This window comes from Pteropus vampyrus, unplaced genomic scaffold (assembly GCF_000151845.1).
Source record: "Pteropus vampyrus isolate Shadow unplaced genomic scaffold, Pvam_2.0 Scaffold502, whole genome shotgun sequence".
NCBI lineage: Eukaryota > Metazoa > Chordata > Mammalia > Chiroptera > Pteropodidae > Pteropus > Pteropus vampyrus.
Genome location: NW_011889283.1, coordinates 334,116 through 361,082, shown reverse-complemented (window position 1 = coordinate 361,082; position 26,967 = coordinate 334,116). Strand labels below are relative to the sequence as shown.

Here is a 26,967-nt window from a genome sequence, read left to right as displayed (position 1 = left end):
TTTTATTTCCGACTGGAACTCAGACTGTTCCACCTCTCCTAAGTCAGAAAAGTAGCTGCCTTTACAGGCAAGCAAACCAAGATCCAGAAAAGCTGAGATGCTTTGAGCAGCAAGCTCCTAATTGCTTCTAGGGTTGAGCAGAACAATCATAACTTATTACCCTGACATATAATGCTGAAACTATAAAAATTGCACAGTTTGTTCTGATGAGATAAAATAGCATGTTTGCCAAGCACTAGAGGGATATTACTTTTTACATACCATTTCGAACAAAAAATAAGAATTTTTTTTTTTTTGGTTATGACACAAGGAATGAACTGAAGAAGACGGCTCAGTGGAGGATTTTCAGTGGTGGCCCTGTAACCTAGCTCTAGACAACCTTCCCACTGTACCTGAGTTGTTCGTCTTTCTGTGAGGAATGCATCTGGAGGAAGAAATGTAAATAATTCATTCCTGTAAATTTCTGCATTTGGCATGAGCTTTTGCATTAATGAAAGTCACACTGTCGAATGTTTCCATTTTCACAAACAGTCTGTTTGCCTCAGCCCTGGCTGCACTCTGCCCTCAGGCTGTCCTTAGTGGCAAGTGCCAGTGCTTAGATTCCCCCACCCCTCTTTTAGTTGCTGAGACTGGACCATGGCCCTCACAATTCACCTCAACTCAGTGACTGCATAGCATTTTAATACCTTTAAACTGGGATTTGGGATTGGTTATGCTAAGTGATCTGGTAAAATCTCTACTGTAGCTCTGAGTCTTGAACAGGAAAGGTCTATTTTGCTTTCAGTAATCCTGGTGTTTGAAAATGCAGATTTTTAAAATGTGTCAATCATATAATGCAAATCATTTGTTTTATAGAAAGGATTCATTAAAATAGATTGTTCCTTTACACATATGAACACTTTTATTCAATTAATCAACTTAAATAAGGCATACTCTATGAGGAAGCCACCTGTTGAATAACTTAGACTGTCCAAAGAAACATGAAATGTCACTAAACACTGAGTGACCTTGTTTCTCTGTATTTCCAGGAAAAGAAAGCACTTCATTTCCCATACCTTCAACCACTCCCTGGATGTAAGCTGCTGCTTCAAGAAGGCATATTAATTCTGACAGCTGGAAAATTTTATGAGCAATAGACCTTCCTTAGATGATAGAATTATAGGCCTGGAAGAAACATTAGATATTCAGTGCAATGCCCATCCTTCTCCCACCTTGTCCCACCCATGTTCACCGATGAGAAACTGAGGCACTGGCAAGATACATCTTGGACCAAAATCATAAGGCTGGAACTGAAACTGCTTTTTGTAAATCAAACACCTTTTGGTCACATTCTACCTTAATTACTAATAGTATTATTTTGGAAGTAGTATTTTATCCTCAAAGAATAAAAAACAAGTGGCACCACGGAGTCTAAACACTCATTCTACTTTTGTCTGCACACATTCTTTATGCATCCAATTCCCTCGTAAGCCCGCACAGACCAAGAAGTTAATCAAACACAAATACCTCACTAGAACTAATCCCAACATGTGAACATTTAGATTTACACAAAAGACATAACAGACTGGTTATTTGCTTTTGGAAAGGACTTTTTGTTTTACACAAATAGAATTCCTTTATGTGGGGAATTCCCCTAACACATTTTAAGTATTACTTGATTTATATACAACTTTGTAACACCATTGCTACTTAATATATCTGTCAATAATTAACTTCCATGCTTTTACCCTTCTGTTCAAAGCTAATATATAATAACGAGGACTTGAACCAAATGAAAAATCTGCTTCATTCAAGCATAGGTTAGAAATGTTTCAATGTCCTAAAAAATTTCAGATTCATCTAAGATTTCCTAAGCCAGGCACTGCATTTCCTCTTTTAAGCCTCATAAAAATCCTATGCTTTAAGTGCTATGTCCCCCAGTTTAGAGATGAGGAAACTGAGGCTCAGATTGATTAAGAACTTTAGTCTTCATGATGTGATTCAAACCCAGGTATTCTGAGTCCAAAACCAGAATTTTCTCCACTCCATTGTTTACTCTATTTCAACTTCTTGTAAAATATATATTTTCAGCCACATTCAAACTGGTTCTGTCACTTTTTTGTGAAGACTTTTATCTGATTTGCAATTTGGTAAATAAATTATATTTGAGATTGCCATTCTGCAAACTGCTATACTTTGTTTCTTCTTAATTCAGTCAGTTTCTATTTGTTCCTTAACTAAAACATGCCACAAAGTTAATACCAATTTTCGAGGGAGTTCTTATTGAAGTCTAAATATTTAAAAAAGAAACACTATTCCAAATATTTAGCAGAACTCACTTTCTAGAAATACTTTTTATTGCATGTTCCGGCCATCTCAATAGTTTCTCTTTTGCAACAAGTAATGGCAGTGTAGCCCTAATTCCTAATTTCTACCCAAGTGTCTCTCTCTAATGCCTCTTACCTGTTAAGAAGTCAACCTGTAGATCTGAGGGAGTCAGCAGGGCTCTGCAAGTGCTGGTGCCTGCAGGAGGCTCCTATATTCAGGAATGTCCACACAGTGCTCCAGGCAGGCCCTTCAAGAGCACAAAGGAGGAAATGCTGGCCTCTTACAATGGGGCAGCTCAGGCTCCACAAAGTTGGTTTCCTTAAAATGAAACTTGCCACCCTCTGATAAAGTGGTAGCTTAGTAAACACTAAAAGACTTTTAAAAGTAGCTTCTCTGTAGTCTTCAGGTTCTAATTTAGCTTCCAAGGTAGAGCTAACTTGTTTCCAGGATGTAGTAATGCAATGGCTTAAATCTTGCTAGCCAGAGCAAAGTCTCGGTTCTTGAAGGCATGCCCACATGATCTCATTCTGTGCAAGTTCACTCATGCATCCTTGGACCTTGGAACCAGGACATTAGGCTCCATCCCCACCATAATCAAATCTCCACAGCTTAATTCAAAGAACAACCAGTCAGCATGCGTTGTTTCCACTGTCCTTCAGGCAGAGCCCCCCTAGGATACTGAAAATCTAGGTTACGGCCCTGCCTCCCTCTCCCCTTCCCTCTCCTCCTCCATCTTTCTCTCCCCTTTCCTTTCCTCACTACAATATTCCTAGAGATACCCACTCTCTTCAGTGACTAGACACTCTTAATCCAAAATCAAATAGAAAGTTCTCCATCAATGGGGGTGTTAAAGCAGAGACAGAACCTGTTAGGGACATTCTCACATAGAGGTTGAGACCAGATGACCCGGGAGGGCACTTCCAGTTCTAAAGTTCTATAGTATTCCACAGCTTCCAAGGTTCTATAGCAAGTCCACACATACTCTTGCTCTTCTACTTGTCTTTTTATGAATTTTCTTTTTCCTACTTTGAGAATGTCCTCCACGTTTATTGAAATTAATTCTTACTAGTAAAAAAAAAATGCCTTGGAGCAATTTACCCACATTGCTTTTTAACACATCATTTTCTGCCTTGTGTCATAATCGCTGATATGCAATTTCCGCCTCCCTTCAAAGTGCAAATGGCATGGAAGCAAGATTTATGTCCTGTTCGTCTTTGTCATCCTGTTACTGAGCTCATTGCCCCCCATAGTGTATATGCTCAGTGAACATCTGTGAATGAAGAAATGATGGGCGGCGGTGTAGTGAGAGGGGAACCAGGTCAGAAGGTTTGAAGAGGCACCCATTGCAATTAGTTTCCCAGCTTAAATCCTCTGGAGATTGCTTCTGTGCAGCGAACCCTTCTGGAAAGGCGGAGACTGAAGAACATCATCTGTTGCAGCCCTGCAGCATCCCGAGAGACAGCTCTGACAATGGTCATACTTTCCTTTGGATTATCACATCACACTCAGCCTACATCACATAGGAGGTCTCAGAAGTCACCTGGGACTATAATGCCCTTTGCCCAGAGCATGCATACCTGATTAACTAAAAGCTCAGATTACTTAAGTTAAGGGTGTTTGCACTGTCAGCCTTTAAGGAGCAATTAAAGGAAAGAACAAGAATGTATTTGGAAGCAGCTGCTTACCTATCAACTGTTAAAAAAACACTAATTGGAGCTTAACCTAACGACTCTCCCTCTTCTTGGTGAAGACCTCAGCTTAACCATTCCTGAGAGCACCCTGCTCTCTTTCAAAGATCTCTAGATAAGCAGATCCCCAACTTGGCCTCAGAGAAACCTCCTACACCCACTCTAGCTCTGGTGCTCCCTGCACTCCATGAAATAATCATCCTCCTCCACAGTTTCCCATCCACAGGATGTATGCTAATCCTGACTGAAAGGACAACATTAAGCCATAATTTAATTCCCCTAAATGTCTGTTCATTCCATTTGACTTTCAAAGCTGAAAAATACCTTTAAAAAAGCCAATCCTACATTTTACAGATAAAGAACTCTCCTCAAGAGCCTACTCTGTGGCTACCTTTGTTTGCCTATTTGCTGTGCTATAAAGAGGAAGTTAATCCATTAATTACGAAGAGCTGAGTCCAGAAACACATTACTATGTACTTTTAAAAAAATAAATTTTATTTTAAGAATAGTTTTGTCACTATATTGTACACCTGAAACTAATATAATATTGTATGTCGACTGTAATTGAAAAATAAATTTTTAAAAAAGAACAGTTTTAGATTTACAGAAGTTACCACATACTTCTAAACATTAAACTACTTCATCCTTCCTGTTACTGTTTTACTAACTGTGTCCTCACGTCCTACCCCAGGACTACAGAGCATTGTCAAAATAATTTATTTTCCATTTTATTGGCACTAATGGGTACTTTGGCTCAGGTTTCAGGAACAAGTTGCTTGTTTTCTGAGGAGAAATGTTACAAAGAGCAACTTTTGTACACAGCTCTACATTGAAAGGGGGAAGAGAATTTTATTTAAATTAGACTCATGTCTAAATATGATCATGGTAGGGCTAGCTAACATTTACTACACACTTAACTATGAATCAGACATGATCTCAATCTTCAAATCAATCTAATGAGCTAGTCGTTATCCCCATTTTCAAAAGAGAAAATACAGGGCTTGCGAAGGTCATCTAAAGACACACAGGTAATCAGCAGCTGGGCGGGATTTAAACCAAACAATCTGGTTAGCTTGGTCTCTCTTCTCATGTGGAATGATCTCGGTCTTTCATGTCAGCATCTTGGTCCTAATTTGGTACCTGATTTGATAACACATTCATACATGCATACTACACAACTATTGAACGTGCCTTGTACAAAATACCGTATGAATTCTTAATATCCATCACACGACCTGTTAGAGATCAATGTAAATTTGGTATATGCAGATACATATTCTGGACATATGGATTCCCAAAGTTTGGCAAACATTTTTGCATATCCTTGACATTTACAGCACACTTTCCAATTATACTAAGCTTATAATACTAATGTATTTCCTTACGTACAGGAGACAGTATGACCTAACAATTAAGTGCAAGGGTTCTGGAATGAGAATGTCTGGGTCTAAATCCTGGATCCACCATGTATTAACAAGTTAATGAATCTCTAAATACCTCAGTTAACCCACGTGAAAAATTATATTGATAACCATAGTGGCTATCTCAGAGTGGGCTTGTTGTAAGAAGTAAATAAGATAATACACGTAAAGCACTTAGTGTATACTAAATGCTAAGAAAAAGTTCATGGTTATATTATTTTTCTGTCTGTAACTGTGTGTACAAACCACATATTCATCACTAATGTAATAATGCACATCGGGCAGCAAGGGATGTCTGGTTGCACAGAAATATCATAAACACACCACAAAACACTATAAAAATCTGCTTTACACAGGCGCCACACAGCGTACATGTATGAAATCCATTGATCATTTCAGTAGCTCCCCACTCACACACAAAAAAAGAGATGGACAGAGACTGAGGTCAACTTAGTACCTTAAAGTACAGGTTTATTTATTTTAAGGCCTGTGGAGAAGTGGGGAAGTGGAAAATGGTAACAATTGGTACAATTATGATCATTATCATTATGAATAGTTACAGACTATTCTTGCTGCCCAATGTGCATTATTACATTAGCGATGAATATGTGGTTTGTACACACAGTTACAGACTATAACCAGTATGAATAGAACTCTCAGCTTTCAGCATCTCAGATTTCTGTACTTGCCTATTCTAAAGCAACACGAGAATGCTTCATTGCTTCCTTACAATGAGAACACTTTTGCCATTCAATTATCATCTCCATCATACTCCAAAGAAGTTAAAAGATGGCATTTGGGTCTTCTACTCAAAAGGGTGATCTTTCTATCCCTTTCATTACAGGAGAAGCAACTGGGAAAGCTAATGCAATGTGCTGTGACTAATGCCTTGGAAATGCCCAGAGCACAACAACCCTAATCCACTTTGAAGACTAACTGCATTCAGAATGCTAGGTTTTATATTAAGCTATATATTATAGTAAAATCAGCTGCAGGGGAAAATCCTCTTTGAACCAGAGCTAAAACATTTTTATTTATTTCTAAAACTTACAAGAGCCTGGTGAAAGAGAAAACAAACAAACAAACAAACCTTAATAATAAGATACCAATTTAACCCTTGGCTGAGGGATAGCAATGGTAGCTATGTGGGTTTTACACAAAGGCAATTGCATATGTTCATGATTATATATAGAGCCCTCAAGGGCATAATGGGGACAAAAAGCAGGGCTATTTTAATAGGAAACACTAAGATCAAGCCTCAAAGTCATTGTTTTACCAATGAAGCATAATGGCAAAAGTCAGTGATTACACAGTAACTAACAAGAAGGAAACTTTGTTCATCGTACGTGTTCTGCGGTTCTTCAGAGGGCAACCAGCAAGGGAACCCTATATTTTCTCTCTGATCCCTTCCCTTGAGCTTAATGGAACATTAAATTCATTCCTCAATTTCAAAAGAAAAATGTAGGATATGCAAGTGGTCCCTGAGTACCATAGAAGTGTCCAACTTCCCCATCTTCCATAATTACATTTCTTGATATTTGTTGATCAATTCTCTACTTAAGACATGTTACCCCAGCATTGCCATTAATGCAACGAGGGAGACACAGGAAAGATCGGAGCAGAGTGCCCAGGCTTCTCATTTTAACAGAATATGCTTTGATACATTTCTCAGAGGAATGAAGGGAATGAAAAGATGTGATAATAAATAAAGAAGGAAGTGTAATTTCTCTCCATTGCTGGTTTGGAGAGCAGGAAACCATGTGTGCCCCATCTTCGAGTAAGGGTGACAGCCTAGGACTAGGTGAGCTCAGATATAATCGATGCTCCATTCCAGGCAGGTACTAGTCAAGCTCAGGATGGATTCAGACTAGAAACAGTGCTTTTAAGGTAATAAAGGGAGTGGATGTAGGTCTTTGAGTATCTTAGCTTAAAAAATGAAGCCAGTCAAAATTATGGAGGAAATAATATATTCGGGGAGTGGGCCTTTATAAAATAGCACAAAGCTTGTGGAAAGCAACATGGAAAAATGTAATTAGAGCCATAAGCTTGTAACACCTTTTGACCTTACAATACTGTTCCAAGGAGATTTGTAGTTGAAGAAATGGGGGTTTGGGAGTTGGGCAGACATGAATACAAATCCTACCTCTATATTCACCAGTTTTGTGCCTTAGACTAGCTACTTACTTCTCTAGTTTTCAGTTTCTTTCTGTACAAAAGGGGAAGAATAACAAACACTTCACAGACTGTGAATATTAAATGATACACTACAAATAAAGTGCCTGGCACATGCCAGGCATTTAACAAATTGATTTAGATTGTTTTTAACAGTAATAACGATTACTATTTCTTATGCAAGAGAGAATATTAACAGTCAAAAATTGGCACCAACCAAAACATCAAACAACAAAATGACTAAGGAAATCATGGTATTTTCATTCAAAGGATACAGGCAACTATTTAAAAATATAAACATAATATAATATATAAATATATTAATACTATATATTTATATCATTTGTGGTTATTTTTATATCCATTTGTATACAGTCGATGGAAGTGGAATGGTATTGCACGTACACTAAAATTACAACATTGAGTGTGTGTGAGTGTGTGATTTTTTATGTCAGGATTTTGCCACCCCAAAATATGTCTCTGTGGCATAAGGATTATTTTAGGCTGATGGTTTTTAGGAAACAAAAGATACAGAAGGAACCTTTGACCTTCCTCTAACTGCCTAAAAGAATTTAGATGGGGGATCTGTCCAAGGGACCTACCACCATAGATAACTATAGCATAATATGAATTAGGGAAGAACCTAGTAAGGACCCATTTGATCAAAGTCCCCTCTGTGTCCAATTGTCTTTGCATGGCCCAGCAAACATTTGTTTTTCTATCTCCATGTGAATTGCCTTCCTTCTCTTCGAAGTCCTAGACTCCTACCTCTTCTCTTTAGTTCAGAGTGGCATATAAGCCTTAACTGCCTGAACTTTTTTGAGCTTCCACATTCTTATGGAACCCTAGAATGAATGAAATTAAATTTGATTTTCTCCTGTTAATTTGTCTCATGTCAATTTAATTCTTAAACCAGCCCAAAGAACTTAGAAAGGTAGAGGAGAAATTTTTCTTCTCTGACAGTGGTATCATTATAGATTTCATTTGCTCATGATAATTAATTGTTTTGAGATAATAAAATTTTTTTTAAATGCCAAAATTAAATTCATTCTCTAATTTAAAATGAAAAATTTAGGGATGTGCAAATGGTCCCTCGATATTTCTCAGGGTCTGAGGAAATATAACTTAAGCCAGCAATACCAAGCCCACACTTGCCACATCAAGCCTAAAAAGTAGCAGATCAGTTCCAGAGAGAATATTATGATTTTTAGAGATTTACCTACAGAATCGCTAAAAGAAAATCATCATCTGAAGGGATTAAGAAGTACAAATTGGTAGTTACAAAATAGCCACAGGGATATGAAGTACAGCATAGAAAATATAGTCAATAATATTGTAATAACCATATATAGTGCCAGGTGGGTACTAGGCTAATCGGGTGGATCACTTTGTAAATTATATAAATGTGTAACCATTACACTGCATACCTGAAACTAATATAAAATAATATTGAATGTCAACTCTGATTGAAAAATAAAAATTAAAAAAGAAAGCTATCATCTTTTGTTTAATTATTAGATATCTGTTACAGATATTTGTTCTACTATATTCTAGGTACCATGCTAGATGATGAATCTATAAGTATCCTGCCTTTGATGAGCATATAACCTACTAATGAAGATAAACTATTCAAATATTTAAACAAAAGGCAGTGGAAAGTGCTACAAAAGATACACAAGGCACTTTAGGGGTTGCATCCATTATCTCAATAAACCATAAGTACACATAAAGATGGAGATATGTTTTATAGGTAAAAAAAAAAAAATTAAACATTGCCTAGAAGCCACTCAACAATTAAGTGGCAGAGCCGTGGAACCTGAACTCTTGTCTTCTAATGACACGTTTCTGCTCTCATCACTCTATCACAACCTCTCCCTTCATAAAGTGAACTGGGATTCTCTTTGTCAGAATCTTCTTTCTAGGTCTTCCTTGTCCTATTTCAAACTCTGAGTAACTGTGTGAGGTTCCAGCTTTCAAGAAAATCAGTTGGCTACACTGCTTTTAAGGGATGTGAGATGTACTTTAGAGCCACATACAGAGTATCTAAGGGATATCCAGGCACAGCTGATTTTGCTCTAAAAAATTTGTTTCTGCTCTGTCTCAGTAGGAGGTTGAAGTAAAAGATTCCTCCCTCTACCCCATCTGGACTCCTTCACTCCTCTTTTCCTCCATTTTTTTCTTTTCTCTTTTTCTCAGTAAGATAATTCTCCACCTTTTCTTCTATCTCTTCTGCTTCTATTAACTCCCATTTCCTTGTCCCCAAAGCTTCTGTCTTACAAATTCTGAGGTCCTGAGGGCCTGGTTCCTGACCTCATAACCATAACTCTCCCAGCCCAGCCTGCCTGCTGGTCTCCCTGAGCTTCTTAGAATCAGAGATGTCTGTTGTGGAGTCAAAGAGCAAAAGGTGGAAATGGAGAACCCATTTCTAAAATCTGACCTTGTAACTCAGTAATTCTAACTCTACCACAGTTCAAAACAAATTGGGACTCAGTGAGGGTAAGTCACACACCTGTAATTGATCACTGAAGGAAAGTGAAGAGAGACTTACCTTTGGAGAAGGAAGATTGTAAATGTTCTAAAGCCTCTTGCATTGCTGTTTGTTTGTTGTGGGTTTTGTTATTGTTGTTGTTAGTTTGTTCTTTGTGAACTGTAGTTTCAGGCACCTTAAGTTATCAACTTTGAAGGCAGAAATTATTCCTATTTCTCACAGGTATTTTGTACACAAACAGCCATGTTAGCTGCAGGCAAAGGTCCTTGAGTTTCAGGTCAGCATGTCTACCAGTAGTAGGTAGTTAGGCTGTGTTATGACAACTCAGCACGAAAAAAAAAAAAAGCCTGTACAATGGCATATTTTAAAAACTGAAGATAAACAATTGACAAAAGTGATCTTATTTTCAGAAATTCCTGTCTAGGTGTCAGTCCAGGGAAGGGCAGGCAAAACAGAGAAGATCAGAAGGGCCCCAGCTGAGAAATGTAAATGTTCAGTAGTGTCAAGGGAGCAAGAATAGGGAATTTCAGAGATTAGGTGAGACACTTAGGCACAGCTGCCAAAATAGAAACCCATATCTGTATAGACCTTTGTAAGTGAAACACTCTTACGCAAATAAACGATATGATTTCATAACACCCAATAAGGGAAATGGAATAGGTGTAATGTTACTTTGTAGATAAGAGAAGAGGATCAGAAAAATTATAAGACTTGCATTAAGTCCCATATAAGAGGCAAAGGATTTCCAGCAAGGTGTGCCCTTTCCAAACTACCATAATTATCGAAAGTGCTTGCCTAGTAGTTATGTGGTAAGATAAGGACTGTGTTGGGAACCTTGCCCTTCTTAATTCCAGCTCAAAGGTCTTTTTACTACTTCAAAATGCCTAGGTAACCAAAGCACGTATTCAGGTTTCTTTTTTTCTGTCTCTTGGTAAAGATTACTCTAATCAATGCTACCTCTGGAAAAATACCAGAAAAAAGAAAAGAAAAAGAAAGTAAGCATCATAGACCAGCTCAGTCCTCATCATATTACCTCTAGTCTTCCAAAACAAGAAATATTGCACTTTATTTGGATGTTATAGAAGCTTCTACTTTCAGCTGCAGTGGGCTTTTGATTTCAGAGATCTGACATAGGAAAAGACAAGAATGTGAAAACTAACAGTCTGGATCAGCATTAGTGTTAGGAGACAGGGTTATGAGGCATGAATTCATGCTTAACAATTTAGAGATAGTTCAAATCATCCTAGAAGATTCCCTATACATCCCAGCTATTCTACTTAATTACAAATACTCACTACCCATCAGTGCCTTAATGCATAGGTAATCCTATCAAACTTCTTTCAGTTTGTCCTATGGACAACATCCCTTGGCTCAAAGATTTGGGGTGGGAGAAGAGGGTTCCACAATTCTTTCCTCATTCCATTGTATTTTCTTAGAAAGCAGTGAGCTATAACATGGCATATTTACACATTCAACTTAGCCAAATTATTGTGAAAAACAAAATAAAATCTGATCCCTTGGTTAGACAATAATCACCTTCTGGGTTACAATACTAGTTTTAACATAACCTAGACCTTGTGCCTACACAAATTAGGGAGAGTGGCAGGGGGAGCCATGCAAACAAACAAGCTGTAAATATATAACAAAAAGGCTAGCAAAATTCCAGCTGAGTTTCACTAGGGAAATACTCTATAATATCATTCTCTTCCATGTCACTTACTTTTCTATTAGTGACCTGGCTTTTTCTGAGAACAGCTGAGAAAACTTGGGTCCAGAAAGACTGATCACTCCTGTAAGTTTACACAGCAGAAGAGTGAATCTTGGCTTAGGACTCACACCGAGGCTATATGGTCAGCTCAAACTGGTGCTCCAAAGTTGGGCTATAATACCAAAGACATCAAAAGGCCACTTTCTTAAATCTCATTCACAGGGATCTATAGGCTCGCATTTGAAATTGTTAAGATTATGACCCTAATGCCTAGAACCTTCACTTTGCTATAAGAAAACAGCCAAATAACCTTGGATTTGGGACAATTTGGAACCACCTTGGGGGCAACCAGCCGTTTACTTATTGTCTATGGAAAAACTGGACCATGAGTTCCTGGAGAGCAGAGGCTTTGCTTTGATGAAGTTTGTATTCACAGAGTCTAGCTCAGTGCTTGGTATGTAAACAGCATCCAATAGATGCCCGTTGAATAAATGAATGGACCTGAACATTTAACTTTAGGAGAGGAGAGACAACTGACAGCCTATCAACTTACTTATAGCCCTGGCATTCAGAAGCTCTGACTTGGCCCACCTCACTTTGAAAAGGTCATTTTACCAACTCTGTTAAAAACTTCCAGGCTAAAACTAGACTGAAATGGAAATCACTGGGTGGTGTGGAACAATGTGTTCCTTTGACCTCTGGTGGCCAGGATGATTGCAGATTCCAAAGCTCCCACAGCACTCTTACTGCTTTGAAATCCAGTATATTGGTAGCCAAGAGCCTGCAGGTTTCATTTTACCAAGCTCCTCCACCAAACGAGAGAGTGGTTGGCCTATATAGGTCAGAATGATGTCTCCTCATTCCCAGAGTCCTCGAAGGAGGTTCTTGTCTATATGGAGAGCAGATGAATATGGCAAGAAGCTGAAATTGAACCTTTTAAAGTGAATTGTCTTTCAGTGAATGGTCTGTGGTTTCAAGAGCTCCTAGAAAATAAAAAGGCCATTCAAAGAAAATAATAATTTCTAGTCTAGGACATTCAGATTTCTATTTGAGATTATCAGGTCGGGTTACTCTCCTGAGCATAAAAGGCCTTCAAGCCTTTTCAAACATTGTACAGCAGGTCCTTGACTAATATTGCTCAATGCTGTTTTGTCATAAAGTTGATGAGATGTTGTAGGAACTTAATTCTTGTTGATATCAATTAACTTATGGTAAAATTGGTTTCATTATATGTCATTTTGCTTCAAGCCACAGAACCTATTGATGACATTAAGCAAGGACTTATTGTATTGTTAGCATTCCATGATTACATTCTCACTTCACAGGAGAAACAAAGAATCTAAATCAATTATTGAAAAATAATAACCCCTATTGGCAAAAAGAAAAAAAAAGAAAAATAATAACTATATGAAGCCTGCAGAAGGTTTTCAGTTTTATTTCATTTTGTTTAAATGTGTGGTAAATGAAAAAACATAAACTGCTTCCTAAGGTAAGCACCACATGTGCAGGGTTTTTTTGTGTGTGTGTTTTGACTGTTGACTCTCTAGTATCTTGAACAGTGTCTGACACATATTTACGTAGTTGATGAATGAATGAATTAACAAAGTCTAAAAGGAAAGAGATACTTCTTGATAGAAATTATTGAATATTAAAGAAGAATGTCATCTTTGAGAATCTTTAAAAACCAGTTGAATTCTCATTTATCTTAAAAATGATAGAATTTGATGGCTGGAAGCAACCTTAGAAATCATCAGCCTGATCCCCTCCTTTGGCTTCATTCATTCACTTCACAGATTAGAAAAATGAAGGTCAAAGAGGCTGACCCACTTACCATAGGTCACACAGCATTTTCATGCCAGAGCCTACAGTGAATCCAAGTCTTTACACCTGATACTTTCTAAAAGAACAAAGATGTTCAAAGTTTTTGGCAGTGATTTACAGTGATTATGACCCAGTACATACCTACACACTTATGTGCATACAACACTCAAAAGGGTTTCATGAAACAACACTCACTTTCTCCATGTAATGCACGGTGGTCTATTGTCTTTTCTTTTTCATTTTTTATAATATTCTGATCGCAATTCACTAAATTAAGTTCATAACTTGAAATTAATAAAAAAAACATTCCACTATGGCATCTTGTCTATTATACCCTCTCTTCTTGTATAGGCTGAAGCCCTCCAGAACCTTTTGCTGAGGAAAACAAGAGTGACCAGCTTCTTGAGATATGTTGGCCCAAATATCCCAGATTTATGACTCAGTACATGCAGTATCTCTCACGGTCAAGTTTCATTTCGCTTTCAAGAGTGCAGTCCAAGTAACCCTACTTTCAGTCAGGGTGACCATAATAGTATCTTCAGAACACACACCAAGGCCATTGGCAGCAGCCTTGTCCTTGTCCTTGACTGGCTCTCTAACGCACATGTTATCAGAGATTTGCATTAGTACATAATAAAAGAGCATGTCCTTATCTCTCACTAGCTTCTCTCTGTTGCCTTCACTCTCCCCCTAGCCTAGGAGCCAGGAATGGGGGTGGAGGTGGCAGGAAGGAGAGGAGCAGGGAAGGGGAAAGCAGGACAAGTGAGTGAGGCTGAGGTCATCAGCTACATAAGTAGGTGTGAACAGATGGACTGCTGAACAATCTTCAGGAGGTAGGCAGTCTCTCTCTCTCTCTCTCTCTCTCTCTCTCTCTCATACACACACATGCAAACACAGACAAGGTTATAACATACTCTCCATTCTCCTAACCACATTTGATCATTTTCTCCTCCATCTCTTTCCCAAATCTACTTAACCAAATATTCTCCCTCTCTGTCTATCACTCCTGAGCTAAGATAGTTAACATAGTGGGAAGATGGTTTCTCCACTATTTCTAACTGACAGGTTGGAACTTTCTACTCTGACTTCCCATTTTCCTGCTGAGAATCAGCAAGACAGGATTTGGCATGGGGTTACTTTGTGACAGCTAGGGCTGAAAACTTCCCCATAGCAACCTGGGCATGTTCCCAGGATTCTTTAATACCAGGCAGAATTTTCAGGGCTGTCAACTCAGGCCCTCTCAGAAGCAGTTCACAAACTACAGTCTGTCCCTAGCCCTTACCACTGAGTCTCAACTTGGCTGCAGGGCAGAGGAGTGAAGGCAGTGAGGCAGGAGAAAATTTGGACAATGCTTTAAATACTCATTGGCCATTTCAGATATTCTCAGAGATAGCTTTTGAGCCTAAGGTTCCAGGTGTAGGGTTCTGCTCCTGAAAGGGAAAGATTAAAGTGAACTGAGAGGCAGGAGAGCACTACCCTAACCATAGCTCTGCCACCAATGTGCTGTGTGATGTTAAGTCAGTTACTTAGCCTCTCTGCCTCTCAGTTACCTCGTTTTTAAAATGAAAAATTAGATTTAAAAAATCACAAAATTAATTGGTCTCCTTCGGTGGTTCCTTCAATAGTTCAAGGAATTAATTCATTATGTTGAAAACTAGCAAATAAAGGAAAAAGAATCAAGCATTTTCCCCCTATGTCAATTATAAAACTAGATGAACAAATAGTTGTCAAGGGTAAGCACCTCTTTTTAAAAGTATTCCAATAAAAAAAAAAAGAAATGATGGAACATCACCGTTTAGCAACATCTAGTGAATTGATGAATCTATCCATTAAGTATCAACAGATCATAAAAAGAGAGACAATCAGACATTATGTGCTTCCTGAGGAGAGAACACAGTACCACCCACAGTCTTGCCAAAAAAAAATCTATTCAGACCAAACTTCTGGGTCTAGCAACCAATTTTCAGGAAATAAAGAGTACAGAGAACATGTGAACGGCATTATGAGTAAGCAAGCAGCCCGATCCAGACTGCGAGAAATTCAACAGGTCAAATGCCCTGAATTCTTCAAAAATAAAATTTAAGGAAAAGAAATCGGTGAAAGGTGAACCTGGAGGGTAACAGAGACTTACAAGACATGTCAATTTTTTAAATTGAAAAGACTACACTAAGATTTCAAGAGACTTGCAGTTGACTGGGAAAACTATAAGGAAACAACAGCAAAGGGCAGGAGGGTGATTACTTTGGGAAGGGGGTGGTCTGTGATTAATCAGGGTATATAGAGGGGCTTCCGAAATATCCAGCAGGGTAATATTGCTTATATGTCATTCCCTGTGTCTGTATATATTTTATAGCAAGGTAGGTTTTTAAAATAAGAGAGTAGAAAAATCATCTTTAATTCCTCACAGACCTAGAACATTAGGTTCTGGGATTCTAAGTCTGGAAAGCTACAAGGGTTGCAATGGGAGGTGGGGGTTAATCGTGAGAGCACTATATGACAGAGGAAAGAGAGTGGACAGGCTAAGGCTGTTTTGGCTGCAGAGCCAGGTAGACTTGGTCTTGAGTCCTGACTGCCACTTACTGGCTGTGACACTGGAAAATTCAGATAATTGCTCTCATCCCATTTTTCCTCATGTACTAAGTAAAGATAATAATAGTTCCTGCCTTATCATTGTGACAATTAAATAACTCATTAGAGTTCTTAGTGTAGTATCTGGCACACAGTAAGTACCCAATACAAGTTGGTTAATAATAATAATAATTATTATTATCTATCTGGTTATTAGGATGCCCCTAATATGGATATAAGTAACCCAGAAGATTTCTCCTTCAAAAAGGAGTATGAGAATATAGTCTCTTGGGGACCCTAATAATTAGGGTGATTGTAGAAAGTATCACAAGCCTTCCAGCTGGCTCTCCTCGATACGACTCCCAATGAACATGCTGCTTTCTTAACTCACTCTTCCTCCTCCCCATTAAGCAATAAACCAGGCTTTCATCCTAAGCCATTCTCATCACTTCTTCCCTAGGCCATTCTCATCAAAAACCATGCTCATTATTTAAGTCTGATGGCCTGCCTGTCCTTTGTTTTCTGATCTCCACGTGGACGAAGACTCAGGGCACCACTAGCTGTGTCTATTGGCCACTGGAGCCACTTTGTGTGAGGAAGCCACTAGGATGAGCAAATGCCCATGAGAGGCAGGAGAGCCCAGTGGTTGAGAGCAGGAGGAGCTCTGCACAAGGCTGATGGCCCTCACCTGCCTCCGTGGGTGACTGTAAGGATGAGGTTCTGAGTGGACACAAACAGACTTTGGAACCTGGGAAGCATCAAACCCTTATCAGGCGTCGCTGTGATGCCTCCAGCAGAATGGCCAGATGTTTTCTGCTTTTCTTACTTTAACTTCTTGGCAGGGCAGAGGAAGTAGGAGAATCCTGTGCCATTTGGAGCTACAGCTCGTTTAGTCTTCCTTCAAGTTATTATTCAAACAATTTCATCTTATCTTTGTAACCAGGGGCAAGTTATTTAACCTCACTGTGCCCTCATTTCTTCAACTATAAAATGAAAAGAATCTGCTTTATATGGTTGTCAGAGATTAAATGAGTTAAAAAATACAAATTGTTTTCGACAATGCCTGGCACATTGTCTATTTAAAAAAAAAAAAAACTCTTCTTTTCAGACTTTCTGCCTTCGAGTACCTGTTCCTTCCCTTATTAGTTCAATGGCCCTGGAGAAATTGCTTTTCTTTACCTCTGCTTATTCATCTATAAAATGGGAATAATAAAAAAACCCAGCTTGCCAGATTGGTGTGACTATGAAATAGAATAAGGCAAGTAAAGATCCTGGCTCACATAAAATATCTAATAAATATTAGCTACTATTAGCCCTATAATGCTAAACAATATGCAAAGTTTTGTTTTTCCTCTCTGTCCAAAGGAGAGCAAAATCCACAAAATGCTCCAACAGGATATTGGATAGAAACCTCTTCTGAAGTAAAGTCTTTGTATCTAGGCATGAAATGATCTTGCAGACCATAAAGTAGAACCCACAGGTTCAAGGACAGGTAGACCTTTCTGTATTCCTCACATTTTAGGGGGCAGGAGAACAGTAGTTCACACAGTACAGCCCTCTAGCCACAGGAAATGGAGATGAATAAAGAGGAACTGGCAAGCTGAATTTTCCACAGGATGGTGAATAAAGTGAGGCAAAAGGGGTGGCAAAAAGGAAAGAAGCTTTTATCTCCATCATAGTGAGGTACCTTCATCAACCAAGCCTTGCTTTTCCGAAGAACGTCAAAGCCATTACTACTGAGAATAGCAGGTAGAGCCTACCATAGTAACAGGATTCTCAGAATCTTATTTCTAGTTGCCTTTTTCACTGATATTTCATTTAATTCTGGTAACAGTTCAGCAGACAGGAAAAATTTGAATGGGAAACCTTACTTCACAGATGGAGTATAGTTAAAAGAGACAAAGAAACTTAAGGCCGCGAAAAACTTGGGTACTTCATTACTCAACCAGGGCCCTTTGGTTGAGCACAGGGGTTCTCGCACTTGGCTTCTCATTGGAATCAACTGAGGAGCTTTAAAGAGTGCTAATGCCTGAGTCTCACCCACAGAGATTCTGATTTACTTGGTCTGTGGTGCAGCCTGGACATTGGGATTGCTAAACAATCCCTAGTTGATTCTAAGGTTGAAAACCACTAACTGAACATATTTGACTTCTTTAATAATAACTAAAACCAACATTTCACCTGATGAGGCTTTGATATTACCTTTGTCTTTTTGGGTAAGGTAGGCAAGGAGGGGGAAGAAACAATGTAAAAATTAACTCCTTCCTTGAGAAATAAGAACATGCATTATTTGGCCTTATACTAAAAGCAGATATATATCTGAAAACTCCAAGGAAAAGAAGGGTTCTCTGCTTCCCTTTATACACTTCAAAAATTTTACTATTTAATTTTGTGTGTGTGTTTCAGCTGAGAAAGAAAACCACTTTGAATAGAAAAGCCCTTCCTTAGTATGAAAATCAAGATTATCTTTCCAGAAAGTTTCTTTTCCAGAACCTGTTTGATTTCATTAAGCTAAAATTTATTAAGGACATACAGTATTCAATGGCTCATGCAAAATTTATTGAGATTTTGCTAAGCAAGTATGATATAGTCCTATAATCAAGGGATTATAAACTTGTAGGGAAGACAGGAAGGGTACACAAATAACTGTATGAAAAAACTTATGCTAAGTACACAGAAGTACTTAGAACAGTGCTTGGCACACAGAAGACACTCAGTAATTATATGGAAAAAAAGAGAATGATAAAAAGAAAAGGAGGAAGGAAGAGAGATAGGAAAAAGAAGGGAAGAATGGAAGACTAAAAAAAAATGGGAGTTTCTAGATGAAAGATCACAGTGTGTTGGGAAAAGATTTCAACTGCAGCCTTTAGAAGTTATTGGAGTCTGTGAAATACAGAAGCAGAGAGCCACTTCCATCAGTAAGGAATAGTATATGTGAAAGCAGGAAGAATATATTAAAGCCTGACTATGTTTGGGAAACACACAATAGTATCATTAGATAGAGTAGAAAAAATATCAACACTGACAGAGAAAAAAATGATGAAAGAGAAAGCTATTGCCATTATAAAATAATTGACAGAATAATATTTTTATTTTTAATTGGTAGGCAATAGATGACCCTAAATCCTGGTTTTCTTGTCAGTATTAATTTACACCTCTGGTTCATGCATAACTGCTAAGAGCACCCTGTATTACTCTCAAAAGTCCCATGGTTTGGATAACAAATTATATGATCATCTTAGCAACAAGAAACCTTTAAACTCTTTAAAAAAGCAAAGGAGTAGAATAAAGATGGTATTATCAGAGTTGCATTTTACCAAGACTCATCAGGCAGTTCTGTGGGATCTGCAGTCAAAAGGGAAAGAAATTAGAGACTAAATATCACTTAGAGGCTATAGTTTTACTCTGGGCGAAAGTAAAAAGTGCCTCAACTGAGGTGCTGGCCAAATGCATTAGGCAGCCCATGAGCTATGCCTAGTGATCCCTGTGTAGTCCTCTCCCGCACTGAATAGGGTTGACCTAGGTAACCAATAGGAGAGTACAAAAATGACAGAGTGTGACTTCTGAGGCCAGATCATAAAAAACACTGTGACTTCTTCCTTGCTCTCTCTTTTTTGGATCACTTGGTCTGGGAGAAGCCAGTTTGTCTGTTCTAAGGACCTTCAAACAGCTCCACGGTAGGTACATGTAGTGAAGAACTGAGACCTGTCACCTTCAGCACAAATGTGTGAGCCCTATGAATGAGCCATATTAGCACTGAATAATGCAGCCCAGTCACTGCTCAGATGACTACAGTTGCCAACCAAGTATAATCTCAGGAGAGATCCTAAGCCAGGACCATCCTGCAAAGCTTCTGAATTCTTAACACAAAGAAACTGTGTGAGATAAAAATGTTTATTGTTGTTTTAACCTGCTAGGTTTGGGGTCATTAGTTACACAGCAACAAATAGTAGACCATAGGAATAAAAGGGAGAAGGATAAAAATGAATTGTACATAGAAACCTGCAATAACTGGCATTTGGGTCCTCCTCCCAGTTTCTCCCCTAATTAACTGTGTGATGTTGGTGAAATTACTTAATATGTGTCTTGATTTCCTTATCTGTAAAATATGCAGTCCGACTAATAATCTTCAATGTTTCCTCTACTATCCAAATTAAATGATTCCATTATTGTAAAGGATACTTATTAGTCATAAAGCAGGGTTTAGAAATCATCACATTATTTGCAGGATTCTCTGTCTATGGACTCATCCTGTTCAACAACCTTATCAATGACTGAATTGAAGATACACAAGCTATTCTTAACAAAATCAAAGATGATGTAAAACTCAGAAGGAAAGTGATCACAGTGGTTGCTTAAAAATCTTGAAGTCCTGGAATAATGACTCAAGTATAACAAAGTGAAATGTAACAGACTCATTGACAGCCTGTGAAGTTCTGAAAATTTATTTCTAAGGGCATAAGAGTGTGGTAAGAGTAATATCCACTATTAATCAAAACTATAAACTAAGTGCCAATGAATGAATTCTGACATTCTTTTATTGGATTCATGAATTCATTCAACAATCACTCAGGCACTGTATTAGTCAGTAGAACTAGAGTGTTGACTAAGACACAGACTTAGGTTACATTTTTAGAATTATAGGACCTAAAAATAAGAGAGGAGAACATCCCATTTTCATCCTTGATTGGCCAGATCATGTTGAATATTGGGCCACAATTCGATTAATCTATAGACAAACTAGAATTTGGTCTGAGATGAGTTACCCAAAGGGATACGAAACTCAAAGTAATCAGACTCAAATAACCTTTATTAAGTGGCTGCTCTGTGTCCTGTCCAGGGACAATATGTCCAGAGAGAAGAAATGATGGCTTATGATAGAATCTTGCCAAACATCAATACATACGGGACAAAGAGGATCTGCAAAAGAGACTAAGGAGGAATAGCAAAAGAAGTAGGAGAAAAATCTGGAAGCTAAATCAAAAATATGTTTCAAAGGTGAAAGGTATGTGGTCTGGTGCCTCTCCAATTTCCTCTTCTACCCTTCTAACTTGTTCACTCTGACCCAGCTACCTGGGTCTTTGGGTCATTCCTCAAATATAACTCTTCATTCCTAATTCTGGGTCGTCTTTGTTGTTCCCACTGGTTGTCATGCTCTTCCTCTAGATCCAAGAATGGTCCAGTCCCTCCTTCATTCAGATCTCAGCTCAGATGCTATCTCCTCGAAGAGGACTTCTCTGATGACCTAGGTAAAATACTAACCCTCCGTCTTACCTTGATTCATTTGTCATCCCTGCATTTATCACTTATCCCCTGTTATTCTATATATTTACTTGCTCCTTTATTTGTTATCTCCTCCCCAAATCCCTAGCACCTCCTCGCGCGCACGTGAGTGCACGCACACACACACACTGAGGGCACGCACACACACTGAGCGCACGCACACACACACACGCACGCACACACACACACCGATTTTCCACCTGCCTCCTTCACTGGTGAATCCACACTGCACAGTACGTTGTAGGTGCTGTGTAAATATTTGATAAAAGAATGAATTAAGTAAAATCAAGATGCCAAGAAAGACTTTGGTAATCTTGACAAGAGCAATTTCAGTGAGGAAACAGCTATATAAGGGACAGCAGATTAAGCAAGTTCTGAGAAAGCAGGAGGTGATGAGATCTGAAACAATGATGGTAGAATTAGCCTGAGATAGGAGACAGAATCTTAAGCGGGGAAGAGAAAAAGATGAGTAGAACTGCAGGTAAGCTTCTAGGTATAGGGTTAAGAAGTTGAAGAATTCCTCATCTCATGCATTCTACTTTATTTTTAAAGTAATACTAAGGGTTTATCGGCTGAGATAAAGTGAGGCCAGTAGTGGGATTATGGGTTTGTGGAGTAAGCTTCACAGAGGAAAGCAGAGGAAAGGAGATTTGAAATAGCCACTGTGAGAAAAGCCAGGTTGCAAGGTAGGTTTAATCAAAGGCCAAAGGGCATGAGAGTTAAGGGTATTGGGAAGAAATGGATGGAATAAAAGCTCATAGAATTAAGTGGCGGGTGGGGGCGGGGAAGAAAGAGAAGCCAAGAGGGAATTATAGGTGGGTTCATGTAGAGCAGTCAAGAGACTGGCTTATACAGGGACAAAGAACAATAGTATGCCACCTTGTTGCTAACCACCAGCTGAAGGAACAGGGAATATCTATTCTAAATAAGAAATGAGCCATTGGGTTGGGGAGAGGAAAAAGGATCTGCCTTTTAAAAATAAAAAAATCACTCCCCAAAAAACTCTATTTGACATTTATTGTATATGGGACTAAAGCCAATCTATAGAAATTGTAAACAGATTTGACTCAATGTAAAAAAAAAAAAAATGCAAGGAATCATTACAGTCATAAAAAGTCATAAAAAGATAATAAAAAGATAAAAAGATGATTTTCTGGATGGGGAGGTACCATTTGTAGAGGTGTTCAAGGACAGATTGAGATGTTATGGGAGAGCAGGATATAAGGAGAGCAGCGTGGTGTAGCAGGATGCTAACATGCCTCAGTGTTGCTTCAGAGGCAAGCCAGGGGTGGGCGTGGGGACCGAACAAGGGGTGTACAGGGGCTCCTGCTTCAGCCAGAGCAAATCTACATTTATTTGCATATAATTGGACTTCCACTTAATATTTTGCTTAAATAAAGTAGATTTTTTAAAATAAAGTGCTTTTGTGTAAAGTTAAATATTAAAAACACTTGGATTAAGTGATTTTTAAGGTTCCTTCCAAGCCAGAGGACCTCACTATTTTTAATGAGTTGATTTGAATTCAACTATTTTTTAAATAAGTTTTTAAATTTTAGAACAGTTTTAGATTTATAGAAAAGTTGTAAAGATAATATACAAAGTTCATATATACTCCATTCCCACTTTCCTCTATTATTAACATTTTATATCCATATGGTACATTTGTTACTATTATTGAGCCAATGTTGATACATTATTATTAACTAAAGTCCACACTTCGTTCAGGTTCCCTTAGTTTTTACTTAGTGTGCCTTTTCATTCCAAGATTCCATTCAGGACATTATACTTATTCATCATGTTTCCTTAGGCTCCTCTTGACTGACAGTTTCTTAGACTTTCCTTATTTTTTATTTCTTTGACAGTTTTGAGGAGTACTGGTCAGGTATCTTGTTGAATGTCCCTCAACTGAGATCTTTTTCTCATGATCAGACGGGGCTTATAGGTTTTGGGGAGAAAGACCAAAGAGGTAAAGAGCTATGCTCAACACATCATATCAAGAGTTCATACTGTCAATCTGACTTATTAGTGTTAATGTTGACCTTGATTACCTGGCTGAGGTAATGTTTGTCAAGTTTCTCCTGTAAAGCTACTATTTTCCCCACTTTACTAACCATACTAACCATAGCTATTTATTTTTATTATCATATGTAATCTGCATTTGCAGTCTGGTTATTTAAAAAATATTTCTTACACATCGTGATGGTTAATTTTATCTGTCACCTTGATTGGCTAAGAGGTGCCCAGGTAACTGTTAAGACATTTCTGGGTGTGTCAGTTAGGGTTCTTCTGGAAGAGATTAACATTTGAATCAACAGACTAAATAAAAATCACCCTCTCTAATATGGGTGGGCATCATCTAATAGGTTGATGACCTGAAAATAACAAAAAGGCAGAGGAAGGGCAAATTTGCTCTCTGCCTAAGCTGGGACACCTACCTTCCCCTGCCCTTGGACATTGGTGCTTCTGATTCTCAGGCCTTTCCACCTAAACTAGCACTTACAATATTGACCCCCTTGGTTCTTATGCCTTCAGACTAGGACTGAATTATAACACCTGTTTTCTTTATTTTCCAGGTTGTAGAAAGTAGAACTATCTGTAAACAAGGCCTCAGTCTTTTCTTCCTTTGTCAGCTGATCACAGGAACTCCCCATGAGGCCATATGTGCAGGCTTAGAGAGAGAAAGCAGTTTAGCAGGTGTGGAGACCATGGGCATTTGTGCCACTTCTTCATGAAACTTACTTTTTCCTTCAGGACCTGCTGGTCCCTGATAACCTATATACCACTTCCATTTTATGATGGCTGTATATGCCCAACTTTATGGCTTGGTAGGTCAGATGACACCCAGCTCATGACGAGTAGCTCAGGTCACATGGTAACTTGGTGTCCCATAGTCAAGTGTTCAGTCTCTACTAAGGCTCAACAGGCCAAGAGCTATTTCTCAAAAGGAGGGTAGTTATCTATGGATAATGGCAGGGCCTTGCTCCAAAATCCTAAATGCCTATTCTGTGGTTGACCTATAACTGTCTGCCAAAGGCTCCAAATGATTTTCTAACTGCAACTGACACTTTATGTACCATTAGAGATGCTGGATCATATTGCCCAAGTGGCAGAGCAGCTTGTACAGCACCTGAACCTGTTGAAGAGTCCTCTCTTGTTCTGAGCCCCACTCAGGATGTTTTGGCTTTTCGGTTCACTCAGTCAATAGGCCAGAATAATACATCTAAATTAGGAATGTATTGCCTCCAATATCCAAAGAGACCCACTAGGCATTCTTCCTCTTTCCTGGTTCATAAATGAACATATTCTCCCTCTGTCCTCACATGGCAGGAGAGATGAGGGAGCTCTCTGAGTCTTTCTTATAAGGGCACCAATCCCACTGATGAGAGCTTCACTTTCATGTCCTAATCACCTCCCAAAGGTCTCACCTCCTAACACCGTCACTTTGGGGATTAGGTTTCAACATAAAGCATTGGGTAGGACACAAATATTCGGTCTATAACACTAGGTCAAACAGGATATTTTGATGGTATTAGCAGGCTGATGCTTGTTTTTATGCACACAGAGAGCCAGAAAACAAACCTCTGAGACCTCTGGAAATGCTAGAGTCTAAACCCAAGAAGTCAAGGAATATTTAAATCTCTTACTTTGTGGAACTGTAACTGGAAGCTGGGGTGGGTGCTCTGTTTTTTGAGAAGCCTGCAAACCCATCTACCTTGGTATAAGAGCCCACACTCCGTAAGATGGCCAGTTTTTATCTGCCACACAGATTTCCTTCTAAATACAGTCTGTCTGTAATGATAAACACTGAGCCTCATGTACACGTGTGTAGGCCTGTGTGTCAGCAAACACACTGCCTTTCTGAAATATGTGGCAATCCACTATGAGCCATGATTTCACAAGAGGACTGTGCCAAATTAGTCCTTTTCTGAAAAATCTTCCTGAATATATTTTACATCTAGAGCTGTTACTCATGAAGCCAGATGATGCTTCTTAAAATGGCAGCATCTTGGTATTCAACAGCTTCACACACCCAATTTGTAATTCTTTGGGGAGGCTCAGAGACTGCCTCTGGACACTTGACCTTTCTCATCCAACCTGCTTCCTAGGTCAAAAGCTAGAATTCCAACTAAGGTCTGTCAAACTTCAAAAGGCTCTCCAAACACTTAACAAATGGGGACAATCTTGGTCCAACAGGCACTCAACAAACACATGGTACACTGGCTCAGTGTACATGAAATTGACTAGGCATACTTCCTGTTTCCCTCACACAAACAAAGACAGGAGCTGATGTTACTATCTTGTACTCACAGATGAATCTGGGGCTTAAAACATCTGCTAAACATTGTATAGACAATGAAAGGGGTTCATTGGTAAACATGCTCTGGCTAGCTGCTGCTACTTCCAATTCATTGCAGCCAGGAGAGACTGGGCACCTTTCTGTTGCTTAAGAAAGAGCACACTGTGAGTCACTTTCAAAGTGAAATTCTAAGACTCTTAGGTTGGAAAAGATTGAGTGCCTTTAAAGCACAAAGAGAGAGATTTACCTTGAGACAATGATGGAATTCACCCCTACAGACGAGTCCAAAACTTTTTAGAAATAATGGAGAAAATAAGACAGCAGGAAGGCAGATAGAGAAGAGAAATATATATATATATTTCATAATTTAATCCTCATAACAACCAGATAAAGTTGGTATCAGGATCCCAATTAATAAATGGAAATACTTAGATATAGAGAGGTTTAGTAACCTGCTCAAGGTCAGCTAGGTCAAAAGCTAGAATTCCAACTAAGGTCTGTCAAACTTCAAAGCCAATATAATTTTCTGATATTCCAGGATGTCTGCTTGACAGAGGTGGATGAAGAAGCTGAGAAAGCACTTTCCAAGACCTACTTTGGCCACTCTGCAAAGCATAATGGTGAAGACAGAAAGGAAACAAGAGGCAGATGTAGGAAGAGTATATAATTGCACATGTATGTGCACACACAGCAATATAGCTAAGGACTTATGACCTCTAAGAACCAACAAATGACCCCAGTAAAGGGTTTTTGTTTTTTTGTTATTTTGATTATTTAAAGATATACTTCAATTCAATAAACAATATCTCAGAGTGTAAGGCTTTAAAGTAAATTTGAATCTATGAGGATGGCTATGCCATGGCCTCTGCCCTCAAGAAGCTTGTTGAACTAAGGAGGGAATGGTGTAAACAACAACCATACTACATGGCAGAACGGGATTCACTCAGTGTTGGGAGGCTGGGGAGGGCCTCCAGGTAAGCAGCATTGGATCTGGGTCCTGAAACGTAAAGATTTTCATGGACAGTGGGGGCAGGAAGAATATTCCAGGATGAAAGGAAAGAAAGAAAAAAAGCATGAAAGAATGCATGGAAGCCAAGAAGAGGGTGAAGAGGCTGTACTCATGTTAAAGAATTTAAACTGCATTTAGCAGGCAACAAAAAATTAAGAAATGTGTAAGGGGTGAGTAGAGAGGCTTGGTCAGATCTGCTCAAGAA

General features: G+C 38.7%; 1 protein-coding gene across 2 annotated transcripts in view; it reads right to left on the bottom strand.

The window, feature by feature from the left end:
• Positions 1-26,967, bottom strand: part of GRAMD1B (GRAM domain containing 1B) — a 217,787-nt gene that overhangs the window by 165,355 nt on the left and 25,465 nt on the right. The window contains exon 1 of one of the 2 annotated variants that reach the window (XM_023524861.1): positions 2,443-2,534. The exons of the other annotated variant lie outside the window; for it this stretch is intronic. The gene's annotated coding sequence lies outside the window, so the exon portion shown is untranslated. Of the gene's footprint in view, positions 1-2,442; positions 2,535-26,967 lie in introns of those variants that run through there. 2 annotated transcript variants of the gene reach the window in all.